General features: G+C 41.3%; 1 protein-coding gene across 4 annotated transcripts in view; it reads right to left on the bottom strand.

The window, feature by feature from the left end:
• Positions 1 to 5,458, bottom strand: part of NYAP2 (neuronal tyrosine-phosphorylated phosphoinositide-3-kinase adaptor 2) — a 133,273-nt gene extending 127,815 nt beyond the window's left edge. Inside the window, exons 1-2 of one of the 4 annotated variants that reach the window (XM_048314146.1) lie at positions 4,766 to 5,457; positions 4,165 to 4,666 (exon numbers count right to left, since the gene is read on the bottom strand). The gene's annotated coding sequence lies outside the window, so the exon portion shown is untranslated. Of the gene's footprint in view, positions 1 to 4,164 lie in introns of all 4 variants that reach the window. The other 3 variants (XM_048314147.1, XM_048314148.1, XM_048314145.1) reach the window with 3 other exon arrangements.
• Between the last annotated feature and the right edge of the window lie 9,266 nt (positions 5,459 to 14,724).

The raw sequence follows: 14,724 nt of genomic DNA, 5'->3' as shown, positions 1-14,724 counted from the left end.
GGGCCATTTCCCCAGCAGATAGCTATTTTATTGTATTTTCCATTTTGGACTTCTAGTAAAATCTTGTTTCTGCATATGTTGAATTAAATTCAAATAAACTTGCACAACAGAGAAGTCTCACCCTAGTGACCTGAATGGCAGTATTGCCATTGATTTATTCAGTGACCGAGTCTTACTCCTGAAATATAATAGGAAATTTTATACTGAAGATAACTTCAACAGGCTACCAAAAAATGCAGTTCTCATTCATTTTTCCCCAAGACACGATATGCTTTACATTGTCTTTTGTGACTATACTGCATTTCTTCCCCTCATTTTTTCCTTCCTTTTTGGAGGTCAGGAATGAGCTGAAAATTAAGGATATGCTGAAACTCCTTGTATTATGATATTTATTTTTTTTAAACAGGAGGATGAAGTCATTCCAATTACAAAAAGAATTAAATAAAAAGCCCTTATTCTGCTTCACGAACTGAGAAGCTGCTTTGTTACTGATGTTTTTATTACTAAATTCATGCAAAAATTTACTGTTTACTAAATAGATCAAGATATATTCTTTGTCCTAACAAGGGCCCAGTCCCACCTGTGACTGCTGATCTTTGCATGCTCATGATATAATAATAAATACAGTTTGGGGTACTCCTGGGAGTAGTTGGGGACACACAGGTATTTCAGAGCCTCGAACCTGCTCTTGTGTCACTAACTCCAAAAAGCCTCTGTGCAAGCAGCAAGCATGTTCTAAATCAAAGCCCTTGTACCTCGGGTGTACATGGTATTTTACAGCCTCACTGCATTTAGTTAGTGTACAGTTGTGCATGCTATACTTTAACAGGGATTAAAAATGCTAACAGCCAGTGCAAAAAGCTTAATTAATTACTGTAAACATTTTTAAAATATTAGTATTGCTTGGGCAGCACACTAGGACCAATTTTACTCACAGGTATTAATGCCACTTCAGAGAATATATTACCTTAATAAATGTGCTCAATAACTTCAACAGGCTGCAATCAACACGTATGGCCCTGGAGTCCTGTGCAGTGCCTGCCTGCCCCCTCCTTGGAAAATGGGTGGAGAGCACTGATCAACTTTTGATCAAAGGTTCTGCTGACTGGTAAACTCAGGCAGTGAGCAACTCCTAACCATCTGCCAGGACAGATACAGGCACAAGCAAGTGTTCTGTTTGAGTACATTCATATTTGATTAAAACTGTGCAAATGCAAATTGTTAAATAAGTCATGTAAGCTGTCGGTGAGGCCCCACAGTCCTGGCATCCCTAACATACACACTGTGGCCATGGATTTTGTTAACCAGTAACAAGGACTATAGGGAGTCACCTATGTAATTGCAATCAAGTTGCTTTCAGTGTATTTTCTTTTCTGAAACCAAGCAGTCCTGGAAAATTATAACTGGGAGTTGTACCACTTGAGAAATTCTTTAGACACTCTTTTCTTTTCCCTCCTCAATGTGAAGGAACAAAAGGAGACAGCGGGACAGAGGAAAAGCCTTGAAATGTAGCTATTGAAGCCAACATACTGAGAAGTCAACAAAAATTGTTTGGAGGAACTTGGTTGAGTGTTCTCTGAACACAAACATCTTTCAAACTCCATCTGAGCACAGGGACACAAAGAAGGAGTTCTCCATCATGTTCACTTTGCTTCTTAAAGGTCAAACTAACACTCTGTGAAACCTCACTGAGAAAAAGCCACAATCACATCCCGTCTTGCCCACTGACACCTGCCCTGTCAGGTACCCCCAGGTCAGAGGGGCTCTGACAGAGGAGCGCAGAGTGGCTCACACTGGCACAGCTCATGTATTCAGCTGTCAGCATGGGAAGAGTAAAGCAAGAAAGATTTTTTTTTTTCCTTCCCTGCCAATGCATCTGGTTTACTGGCAAGGGCAAGCAGTCCCCTTCCTTGTTTGCCTAGAAATATTTACATAACTAAATTCAAGATCATTGTATTGATTCAGACACAATTTCTGTGAGGGCACAGTGCATTGTGTTTTACAGGACTGTTGTATACCTTACTTCTAATCGAACCATTTGCTCTGATGCCACAGATACAGCATCTTTGATCAAACAAACCACCTCCTTTTCACATGATCTGTGTGCAAAAATATTGATTTCAGAATATGAGTAATCATACCACAGTATCCAAGCAGTGCTACATGTGAAGATTCAGACATGGCATTCTCCCTCTTACTCACACCAGGATCCCCAAAATATCAGTTGCTTTTCAGCTTGCTTGACAGCCATAAGCTGCAGCTGTGCTGCATTGAAAATTGGCAATGCTGACATTAAACTGAAGGAGCTTTTTGAAGTAATGACAAAGGCACTGATTGCCTTCTTCCAAACCAGAGGGATTTAAAAAAAAAAAAAAATTAACATAGGAGAAGAGACCGTGGAAAAACAAGTGTGGGGCTGCCCAAAGTCCTGAGTCCAATCTCAGATTTATAAAGGCCTACTACACATCCCTCCAGTCCTGCCTGATTCCCTCCCAAATAGTGCCTCCTGTCTTTGAAAACTCATCTGCTTTCACATTACCTGTTAACTTCCTCCACTAAATTCACTATATTGGAAGGATTCTGCACAAACCAGGACAATAACCAGCCATTCAACCCTCGAGTTTGAGCTGTTGCATTCTAGCTGCTTGCAAGAATAAAAGCAGACAGGTCAGCCATATCCAATTTTCAGAAGCTGCTGACCACAACAGCACTAATAAGGACCTAATGGTATTGAGTGTACAAAAAAATACTTTCTCTGCAATCAAGAAAAATTTAGTGAGGGAAAAATATACTAGAGACTACTTTGCAGAACTGTCTCCTATCCTAACTGTGCCCCCCAGCAGGTGAATGTGATGAGACAAATGCTAAGACATGCTTTTGAGAGTTGCATTCCCTGCTCATTCTTAACAATGAAATGGCATTTCTGCTTTCACACACAGTGACGCATTAAATTCTAATGTCAAAGCGGAAAGACCTTCTGAAATCGGCTGCAAGTTTCCTACTACATAGCATTTGACAACTATATAGGCAGATATTTAAAGAAAAAGAACCAAGGAACCACTACTCTCATTTGGAGGTACAAAATACACTTTATATTCTGGCTGGTATTACAGATTATATACCTGGTGCTCATTATATTGCACAGCATGAACTCTAGCACCTGGGTGAAATCACTGAAGCTAAGTAGTGCTGAGCCCTTCACTTAAAGAGGTTAAAAGTGTCTCCTTCAGTAGACTGAGAATGCTGCCACATGGGTTTAAAGAAATATTCCATTTCTACAGATGTCCTACCCTGCCTAATGGAAAGCTATGTTCCCTATAGTTTTAAGAACCAAAAAATACCCTGAGCCTTGAATTTTGGCTCCCTTGCAGGTACCTTTTGAAAAGGAAAAAGGTCTTTGCTAACAATGACTCCTCTATGACTCCAGGATGTAAAAAGCTGTTATTTACTTTGCAATACAGCAACACTTTTATCACTTTTATTCCCAGAGGAAAATAAGGCTTCCTCCTAACTGCATGGATGCTGGACAATTGCAAACCTAGATTCAGAATGGCCAGCACTTAAGTGCAATTATGACTTTTTATCATCCCAGTATTATGCAGAGGACTTACAAACAGCACAAAGAAATAAAACCACACAACAAGCAGACATATAAACACATTCTGTATGCAAAGAGGAGTGCATTTGAACTCAGAAGAAATCATGAGCTTCTTGATGATTGACTTATTTTTTTCCTCCTCTTTAAGAAAATGAAATGGAGATTTCACTACCACCAGCATCATGTTAAGATGCTGTAAAATATTAATGGTGCAGTGGGTCTGATAAGTAACTATCACAGATGTTAGAAATTATTTCAATTAATTCATCAAAAAATATAAAAGAACAGTTTTAATTATTTAACAGTGCTTTTTACAAACAAAAAAAATAAGCTGCCAAATGTCTTTATTACAAGCACAATCAACATGTGAAGTACACAAAACCAGTCAAATAGACTTCAGCTTTTAGTTTAGCAATGGCTTGATTAATACCTTCTAAAAATACATGCAACCTCGTCACTATGCATTCTGACAACTCGTTATTTCATTTTGTAATGTTATTTTTTCATTCCAATTAGCACCATATTTTATTAACATGCTCATATGATGTATTAAAATATGTACGTACCAAAATTCAAGTCCACGGGGACCACTAAGTGCAATAATCAAAGGTGACTTTTGTCTGTAAAAGCCCTTTCCTGTGGTTATCTCAGTGCAGTTGGAAGGGATATTTCAGCACCATAAGAAACAGATTTTCAGTTAGGCTCAGTTTTTTTTCTTCAGTTAAAGTGCATTAAATCTTGTTGGCAGAATTGCCCAGATTGTAGAAGTCGACATCACTATAAGTCAATCTGTTATGTTACAGGTCTTCTTAACATACGATTAAAATGGCATGGAAAGTTTGGCTTTAAAAAAAAATGCAGTGAAAAGAAAAGACAGGTGCTTTCTTCTTTAAATCCACATTCAGAGAGGAGAGGGTATGGATAATGGGAGGGTATAAACAACACCCTGCTTTGAGGTCCAGCAGAGAAGAAACTGGATGATTTTTACCCACTTTACAACACAGACGATTACAGCACCATCATATGCACTAACACAGAGATTTCTAAGGTGCCTCATTTGAATATGTTCTGTGGAGACAAAAAGAAAGGAATATAAGGAACAGCAAATATCCTATCCAAATGGCTTCTTGCAGCAGGAAAGACGCTTGCTTGCTCATTGCCACTTACAGAAGGTCTGAAACAGTCTGGCTCGTGGCATCGTCTCTGTCTCTCCCCCGTGACTACCGGCAGGCTTGCTCTTTCCAGCTGCCCGGGTCCGTGGATGCTGCTGTTGATTAATCAGGGATTCTCAAACAAAGAGCAAGCCTACCTTCGGGTGCCGGCAGGACTGTGGGGCTCCTCTCCCGCTGCAATCCGGCTGCTGCCAGCATCCTAGCACCTCGGACAGCTCCGCCGCGCCGGGCCCATGGACACGCGGCACGCCGGAGCGGGGGCGCGCCGGGAGCCGGCGCGGCAGCGGCGTCGCTCCTGGCTCCGAGGTTGGGGCGCCGGCAGAGCCTCCTAGCTAGGCAGAAGTCTCGCCCTTATCTCCACTGCACTGAAGTCTGATTAGCAAATAATCCAGTGGGAGGAAAAAAAAAAATCTGCATGAGCAGCACTGTACATCACATGGAGTCTATAGGTAGGAAAGAATATGAAACAACGCCCTTTGCCCCTCCTTCTCCCTTCCCCAAAAAAAAGGAAATTTTTCTTCCACAGAGAATATGTAAGTTAACCTTTAGCCCATGTTATGGCTCAAGGAAATGAGTAGCCACTTAAAAAGAGCACCTAAGCCTCGGTTTGATACCTCATATTGATGTATCTTTTGCACTCACCCTCACTGAAAGCAGTGCAAGGCACACAATTACTGCTGACGCAGATAAGAATGCTGCTTGGGGAAGGAGGGGAGGAGCTTCTCGGCCCATCAAAACAACCTCCCACCACCTGCTCCCATTGCACGAGAACAAAATTACGCAGCTCGGACAGACTGAGCGTGACATTTATGCCGTTTTCCTTATATTGACATGCATACTCTGGAAAGAGGCATTCTGTTTGAAAAGCATTCAAGGTGAAACTACAGTTTTATGCTCATGCAGAATTTGTGTAATGGCTTGGAAGAAAACATTTTTTTTCTTCTGAACCGGATCAATCTGTGTTATAGCTCCTCCTTGCAGAGTATGTGCAGTTTTGCTTTCTCTCCCCCAAACCTGCAGCCTGGACACAAAGCAAAAGCATTCACTCCCTGCGCCAAAGCCAGGAAAAGGAGCGATGGCTGAATGTGCACAGATTACCCCATTGTCAAATGACATTTCACTCTTTCTTCTTTCTGAAGTTACAGGCATATTTTTCTCTAGCCTAAATCTTGATTCAGATGTTACAGTAACAGCTGAATTTATTCCTAAAACTAATAACAGGAATTACAGTCATGGAATTAAATCCTTTCGAAGTAATGCATTTTCACCTGAGAAGCTGTGCTGGCACACAAATATGACCTCACCTATAGAGCACAGGATAACTTCCTGCAGGTTTACTACCCCACAACTGGAATATTAACATTACCCCACATTCAACAGCACTCAAGATAGCCAACTAGACACATTGAAAAACACAGTGATCACCTTCATGCATTGGAATGCGGCCTAAAAAAAGCCTGATCCTAAAACTCTCTCATATTCACTGGTAATTCATTCCATGCTCACTGTAAAAGCACATGTCCCAGCACACCTCTTGGAACCCCGTGAAACAGGGCAGTGGTTCTTTCTCATGACATCCACAAGAGATCATTTCAAAAGGATGCTTGAAGAAGGGTTACAAAGCCAGAAGAACAGGGTTTGAAGATATGGAGGGCCTTTCTTTGTATTAGGGAAAAAGATCTGGAAGGGAAGTACCTACAGTGTAGAGCTGGAAGCAGTCCTGTGAAGAGAGTTCCTTCCCTAGCCCAGAGGCTAGCCCCCAGCCCTGCTTCTGATTTTTTCCTTCCTTGAAGGATACCTTAAGAGCATCTGTGGCCATGTGGTAATTGGGAAACTCTTTAATTTTCATCAGCTGGGGATTCCTGTCACATAATAGCCTCTTATTCCCAATACTTCTCCAGAATTAAAGATCTTCTCTATCTCTGCCCTAAGTCATGCACTGAAAACAGAGAAATTGCGCAGCCAAACTTCCTTCCAAGTTACTTTAACAAGGATATAACTAAAGTCATTAAAATTTCATAAGCAACTTGAATAACTACTAATCTTAATCTCAAAGTGTGAAACACGTGGCTATGTCTTCACCATATGGTTCATCCCAGTAACTGAACTCCGATAGAATCCTGTCCCTGACTACTTATGTTATTGCACCTTTTGGAAGTTTCCACATCTTTTTTGTACCAGGGTTCCTGGGAATCATGTGTCCATCAGCTGTGGAAGGAAACGTCCATTTTTCTTTCCAGTAGGATTGTGGGAAGAACACTGGAGTTACGACCTCTGCAAGGCTGGCAGTTCCATTCCTGGTTATCACACACAAGACCTTCTAATTTAATTCACAATCTAGGAAAAAGCACCTGAAGAATTCATCATGGCACTTCCTGTATCAATGACAGAAGGGCTGGATCAAAATTCAGGTAACATGTTTTGTGTTGTTCATTGTTTTTTCCATGAGTTTCTACAGAACAGTATTATTCACCTTTAAACATCTTTAATGACAACTCTAATGAGCCCACAATGGGCTTTCACTCCTTGGTTACAGAAGAAGCCTAATCAGCACAAATGTATGCATCTCCACAAATTACTACTCATGTTCTCATGTTGCAGAGGCCTGCACCTGCCTTCCTGGCCTCCAAACAGCCAGCAGTGGAGAACCATGCATTCCTCACAGTAGCTACCATCCTCTCTCCCTGTCTCCTTTGCTCTACCATCCTTCCCAGAGTTTACAACCACTCAATTCCAGCACATGTAATTACTTGCATTTGCTTTGAATTTCTGAAGCATATGCAAGGCTTCACTACATACCTTAAATATTGACCCATTTTATTTATGTACGTGTATGTTCATGCTCACACACATATATAACAAATATACATACAGACAGAGAGACATGGTGTGACCTGTGGCTGACATTTGCAAACCAGGAAAAGAGAATATGAACAATGTGCTGTGGAACTGCTCACTGGCAACTACTCGGTCTTAGAATAGTTATGGGATACCCCAGTCTCTGCCTGGCCATGCTGGCAGTGGGCTGGAGTACAGAATATGTAATAAGGAGACAGCAAACCTCTGCAGGAGGCTTCTTTGTCCAGGGCATGACAAGTCCTTTCAGGTTCAATGACAGGCTCAGGATTTTTGAGGTCTGAAGACTGCAGGCAGAGCAGAGACAATGGGCTTTCAAGAGGAAAAGAATATTCATTTAAGGTGCTAACAGACCACTTAGTGACTGAAAAAGACAGTCTGCCTGTCCCTGAAGTAAGGGAAGCTTGAGGACAAATGGCTTAGAGTCAGTGCCAGTGACTCAGTCTCTGCTTTGCTGGTAAATGGAGAAGGAAGGTTCTCCAAGAACAGCAAATACCATGTTTCCAGGCCTGAACTTGGTAACAGCTGACTTGATACAGAAACTGTTATGTAATTATTTACATTTATGAGGGTCAAAAAGGACAGGTTTCTCCTGTTTGAATGCACCACTCCCAGGTCACCTGAAGCTTCTCCAGAGAAGGCAGTTCCATGACAGATTTCTATATCTGACCAACAGACCATAGATGAAGAGTTCGAGGAATGGAGACGCCACAAGTTCTAAAAAATTCTGAAACAAAACCCAGAAACTAAGGACTTAAACCTGGAAATTTCTGATACCTAACCTAAGGGACCATGATAGGAATATATGTATCCAAACCCTACATCCCAGTGAATGGGAAGAGAGGCTATTGAACAGGACCTGTCTATGCAGCAATCAAATGAGACAGGGTTCCTATCAGACAGGTTTTGCCAAGACCAAAGGCTGACCAAGCCAGGATCATCACAGTGGAAGCTAAGCCAGTTTACCCACACTTAAAAATATGAGGCCATCAAGATGCTGACTTTGGCTGTTTAACAAATTCCTTGCCTAAGCTAAGCTAAACTTGGTTTGCTTCTTTTTTTTCCTTTACAATGCCTCCTGAGCTTCAATTGCTTTTGCCTGTCTCCTGTGTGCTTGGTCCTCACTCAGGTTTTACTGCTTCCAGTCTGCAGTAGCTCTAGTCACTTCATGTTCCTTGCATTATGGATTCCTTACCTGATCCCAGGCCACATCTCTTAACCCAGGCCTTGCTACTATCCTTGACTTTTCCAGCAGTGACCTTTCTTGGTTCCAACACCTAGCACTGGGTTCTAATCAGTCCCAGCTATTAAGTGTCTTGATTTCCCAATAAAACCATCATTTCTTCACAGCAACTATCATGCCCATGTGTGAGGCAGGTGAAATTTTCAGTGACAGTCTTATGTATGCTTCATTCTAAGTCTCAGTTTAGCAATCAATGTGATGTGCCTTTAGCACCAATTGAAAAAAGCTGTTTTAGATTTTTATTTGGATTTAAACCTGAGTGAATAAATATTTTTGAAGGGAAGTGGGTTTCTTTGAGGAAAATACATAGAAAACAAAATGCATCTAAACCCAAGCACAGTGCTTACCATAATCCCGACCTCCAACAACCATCTCTTTTGTTTGTTCAAGTTCTTAGTACCAACTTACCATCATGCTAAGCAAAGGGAAAACTTAAGGCTCTATTTGCAATTAATTTTCAACGTGACATGCTGAAATACTAAATTGAGCCTTCAAGGCCACTTTTCCCAAATTATTTCTTTCCATGCCCCAGATAAACTTTAGCATTCTTAAAACCCTTGAAGTTCTGCAGTCCTCTTGCCTGTCTCTCATTCCTCACACACACACTGCTGCCATGACAAGTAAAACTACTCACATGATAAGAGTAAAGGAAGCTCTCAGTGCTCCATCTTGGCATTTGTTTCAGCTATTTCACATCCCTCTGTAGCGTTCTTTCACTTCCCTGGAGCACACTGGCTCTATCCCTCCCAGCAACAGACTATCCACCACTGTCATGCACATTTCTCTCTTCAGAGTTCTGAGGAGGATTCTTCTAAAGGTAAAACAGTAGAGGGGTCCCTACTCATGTAAAAAGCCAATTAAAGTTAAATGCTTAACTGCCATCTGTGCCTTTAAGAAAAATCTCTTAATTTTCCCCAGTGATCAGGTTTTTTTTCACATGGGACCAATTTTGCTGTTATTGCTTAGGCAAAATTCCCATTGAAGTCCACAGGGAACTTTGCCTGAATACAAAATATGCAGCAAAACCTTGTGCTTATTTGCATAGACCACAAATCACAAAGATCACATCCTGATGCAAGTGATTTATCCTACATGACAGCTAGTGCAACTAGGCTATTTTTAACCATGATTTTTTGTAAAATATTTCATTATATTTATCATTCCAAAAAGAATCAATTGATTCTTTTTTCTTAAACTGGATTAGATTGAAAGATTCTGGCTGCTTTCCAAACCCATTAATTACTAAATGGTACATTTTCCACAGAAATGTTAAGCTATAAGTAGTTCTTCTGGAGCCAGTTAGCTCCTAGTTAAAATCAATTAAAGCTGGTAAAGATACATTCTATGGTCAGGTCCCAAATACAGACATCTGTATTTATAGCATAGTGGATGCTGGTAAAATCCTCCAACACAGATGCAGTTGCACTGGCAAAACTGTGCTTCCACTGTTCAACTCATACAGGAGGCAGTAGGTGGGTTTATTATTCCAGGATAAACCCAGCTGTGTCAGTAGAGTTGCACTCACATGATGCTCTATTTCTGCTCTCGTAGCCTCAGTTTTCTAGCCCCAAAGAAGCACTCTTTCTCCTGTGGAGTACAAAGGCCAGGCAGTTTAAGCTTGTTTGTCACCTCCCCACCTTGCTGCTCATTCCCATTTGTGAGGCCTTGCAGGGAACTGGGTCGTGGAAGTGATCCAGAACAGAAATAATTTTGGGTGAGAATGAGGGAGAATCCAAAAAAAGAAAGAGGATGGTGTTCCTTTCAACCAAATCACTTCCTTGCACTACACAATGCAGAGGGCACTTCACAGCGTGAGAACGGTACCCCTGCCAAGGTGGTCCGTGACTTTTAGTGGACGGAAAATTCCCCATGCTACAAACACTACCAGAGTGCTGAAGCTTCACTGGGAATGACTCCAGTGCCCAGGCAGCACACATGCCAGAGCTGGTGTACTGGGACTCAGCCTGCTGAAGCCTCCAGGAACAAAGAAAATCCTGCAGGCAGTCAGGGAGCTGACAGGCAGTGTCCCTGCCCAGAAACTCCACAACTCTGGAAAGTACATGCAACCACACAGCTGCCTTAAGGCAGGCAGAAAAGGGTATATACACAGCACACAAATGTGACCACACATGTAAGTTGCAAAGTGCTTTACCCTTTAACAATCTCCAGGCATTCCAAATTTGTGTAAGCCAGCACTGCAGCTAAAAAACAGAGCCAAGAATGCAGCTCTGCTTCCCTCCCACCCCCAGCTCTTCCTTTGGCCTTAATCTGGCACAAATGTCACTTGGCCGTGTGGTGAAGCAGGTTGGGAAGCTGATCAAGCTGAGAACTAGCCTGGGATTTTGGCACCACGTGCATGTTGTTACTTGTGAAAGGACCACCCTGCCTATGCAAGCAGTGGGCAGCAGAGACCCAGTGCAGCCCAGCAGATGGAAGCCAGGCCAGTTGGGTCTCATTCAGGAGCATCCAACTTCTTGCTTTCATCCAAGCTAGTCGGAGACTCAGCTGTGAACAAGGAGTTTAGTGAGCCCCACAGCATCTCTGAACTCTGAAACAAGGGTGCCTGGTATCCCACAGAGCACAAGATCTGTAAAAGCAACTGATGCAAGAGGTCTTGGAATGAGAATTGGGAAATCCTCTAGAAACTTGAAATCTCCTATCTGCACTTATTGATATAATCTGCATTTTTTTCCATGGTGCTATAGACAAAGCAGTCCCATAAATCTGTTAGGAAATGGGCAAAGATGGGGAAAGTCAGCTTTATTCTCTTTCACAAAAAGGAGCATCTGGACCACTAAATAAAAGCACAGTAAACACTGGAAGACTGGAAAGACGCGAAGAAATTGCAGTTTGTACTTTAGGACCGAGAAATTGGCAAATTTGTCTATTAGAACATGGTTGTGCTATGTATATTAAGATGGTATTTATGAGTAAATTGCTGCTGTTGGTTAAATTCTTTAAGGCATTAACTTTGCAAAGAAACTAAAAGACACTATTTGTTCAGTGAAATATACTTAAGAGCTATCAGCCACACAACTATATCATGTATTTTTCAAATATGTTTGCTTTCAGTACTTAATAAAAATCCACATGAAAAATTTTTTGCTATATACTTCAGAACAAGACAGGAGGGCAAGCGACATATGAATGAAAAAGCTGTTAGACCTCTAGAGAAAGCATGCACAGCTCAGTGAAGAGTGAAGGCTGGGGGAAAACAGAATTGAGGAGCAATAGTAAAAAAAAAAAAAAAAAAAATAAATTTGAGAATGCTGGGAAGATGACTTCAAGCTAAAGAAGAGATGGCCACAGCAGAAGAGGTGGAGGGCATGCATTTGTGACTGGTTCTTTGTTTGCTTTTCCTAATGGTCTCATTAACTCTTGAGATGACGAAAATGACCTCCAAGAGGTCCTCAGGCAGGAAGGCTTCATAGAGGGACTGTAAGTGCTGAGGAAGGCTGGGTGCCTCACTCTGCTCACAACACCCCAACCAGTGAGTCCCACTCAGAGAGACAGTAACAGTGTAAGGAACTGGGTAGGCTCAGAGCTTCCTGATGGTGTGTGGGCAGCTAGGGTGTGCAGATGATCAGCCACTGGAGCCCAGTCCAAGCATGGAGAGCTGCAGGCAGGCGATGGAGATTGGCTGTTGGGCAGTCAGAAGTCACTGCCCACAGCTTGCCCTAGTGGCTTGTGGCTGGGCTCCCCCAGCCCTTGTTAGCTGCTCCTGACCTAAACCCTGCACAATGATCCAAGCTTAACCAGCACCAGGGGAAGATCTTATTGTCCGAACAGGCTGGTGACAAGGTGAGAGGTAACAGGGCAGCCTGTTGACATCAGCTGACCAGTTCCTCCGGTCATGGTTCAACCAAGATCCAATGAGAGCAATGGGAGCAAAAGCTCAATTTATTCCCATCAGCTCAGGGAGATGAGCCTCATTTTAGGTGTCTGAATGCCTAGACATGGGCTGTGTAAACAGTAGCTTCTCTCTTACATTCAGAAAATCCTATCTCTACAGAGAAAAGGGTTGAAGTTTGCAACATGTAAGTCACAGTAAACACTTCGATCGACCCATGTGAGCTATTTTTTCACCCTCAGGTATAAAACAATTAAAATTTTAAAAATCAAATTCTTCTGATTACTAAGGAAACAGTAATTTCCTGCAGGACCTCCCTTAATAAATTCTTAGGAAAATCAGTTTTCTCTTCAGCTGTAGCTGGATAATCATCATGTCAGTTAATATATTTCTGGTTTTCCCTCCTGCATATTTTCTTGGACAAAATATTATGATCCTTCATATTCTCTCAGTATAAAAACCATTCCTATCACTGGATGAGCTCAAATTGCCACCACTCAGGAAAAAAGGAATGCAAATGAGGAATACCAATTAACCCCTTTACAATTAAAAAAATCTCTCTCTATTATATCACCCATTAGTGATACTCTAGTTAATGGTCTGTCGACATTTCCATTAGACCTTTTCCCCCTGCTCTCACACAGAACTAAATCCTGGCTAATCACCTTGAATATACCTCTATGGATTTACACAACACATAGACACGGTTCCAATGAGGCAAAATATAGATTTCTCTGTTATCTTGAGCCATTAGATTCTCCTAAGTACCTGTTTTCTAATGTATCATGCTAAATACTCTGTACTCCAAATACACTGAATAATTGTGCAGGATTTTTTTTTCCAGTGTTACAAATACTTCATGTACAAAAAGCTAACAGTAACTGCACAGACCTGTCCTAAATATATGCCATGAAAATTGTGGACTGAATCTCAGTTCACAGCAGACTACTTTTACCCAATATACTTCACATTATGCCATCTTTTTTTTTTTTTTTTACAATAGATGTGAGACAGTGTGTTACATTTGGTGCCACACACTGTAATACCTAGAAATGACAGGGTGAATTAAGGACAAAGCTCCAGCCTTAATAGCTTAAGATCCCCTGGCATCCTTATGGTCAAACCACATTCTCCACGTTTCTGTAATGTATTTTTGTGTGTGGGTGTCAAATTCATTATAAATGTATCACATTCATATATATTGCAATTGTTAGTCCTTTCAACTCTCAAAATACACCGAAGCATTTTATAGTATGCTCATGATCAACCACATTCAGTTCAAGAGCTGGCATACTGGGGAGAATAAGAACTCTGTGCCTGATAGGCAGATTGAAAAAGGGAGAGGTATATAGCATGAATCCAAAGCTAGAATTTAACCCTTGTTTTCACACGAGATTTCTCAGTAAATTTATGATGGTATTGTTTGGTGTCTATATGCATCTTGGCACTATTTTTAGTTTAGAGCTTGCACACAGCAATTCCACTCTGCCAGATTTTCCTGGCTTGTTTATAATCCCCAAATAGAGGATCCATAGCACTGATGAAAACTAATTAAATACCTCTTGTACACAGACTACCCTTCAGAAACAAAACCTGCACTCTTGCTCACCACAGTTAAGTGTTTAATACAGTGTGACTGGTTTTGTTTGGAATTACTGTTTGCAAACTCTAATCAGACTAAATGAAAATTACTCATATTTTATATATTACAGCTGATAAAATGGTGGTTGGAAAAACTGTGTATAAGCATGCAAACCAATGCCACCACTCACACGAGTGCCAGAAATACTGCTCCCTGGCAACTAGGCAAAGATGTCCTTCATTTTAGAGACTATTTGAATTCACAATACCCTGGATTCATGAAGCTGCTTAAGATCAGACCATTTGTACATATGTAATACCGATTTTGCTCAATCTAGATTTAAAAATTCCATTACTTGCAACATATATTGAACATTAAAGTGTTTATGATCTAAACTGGACCAAGTATTTGCTAAACTAATCC

The sequence above is a fragment of the Corvus hawaiiensis genome, chromosome 10 (assembly GCF_020740725.1).
Source record: "Corvus hawaiiensis isolate bCorHaw1 chromosome 10, bCorHaw1.pri.cur, whole genome shotgun sequence".
Lineage (NCBI taxonomy): Eukaryota > Metazoa > Chordata > Aves > Passeriformes > Corvidae > Corvus > Corvus hawaiiensis.
The sequence above is the reverse complement of the archived record's forward strand: the minus strand, read 5'-3'. Positions and strand labels throughout refer to the sequence as shown.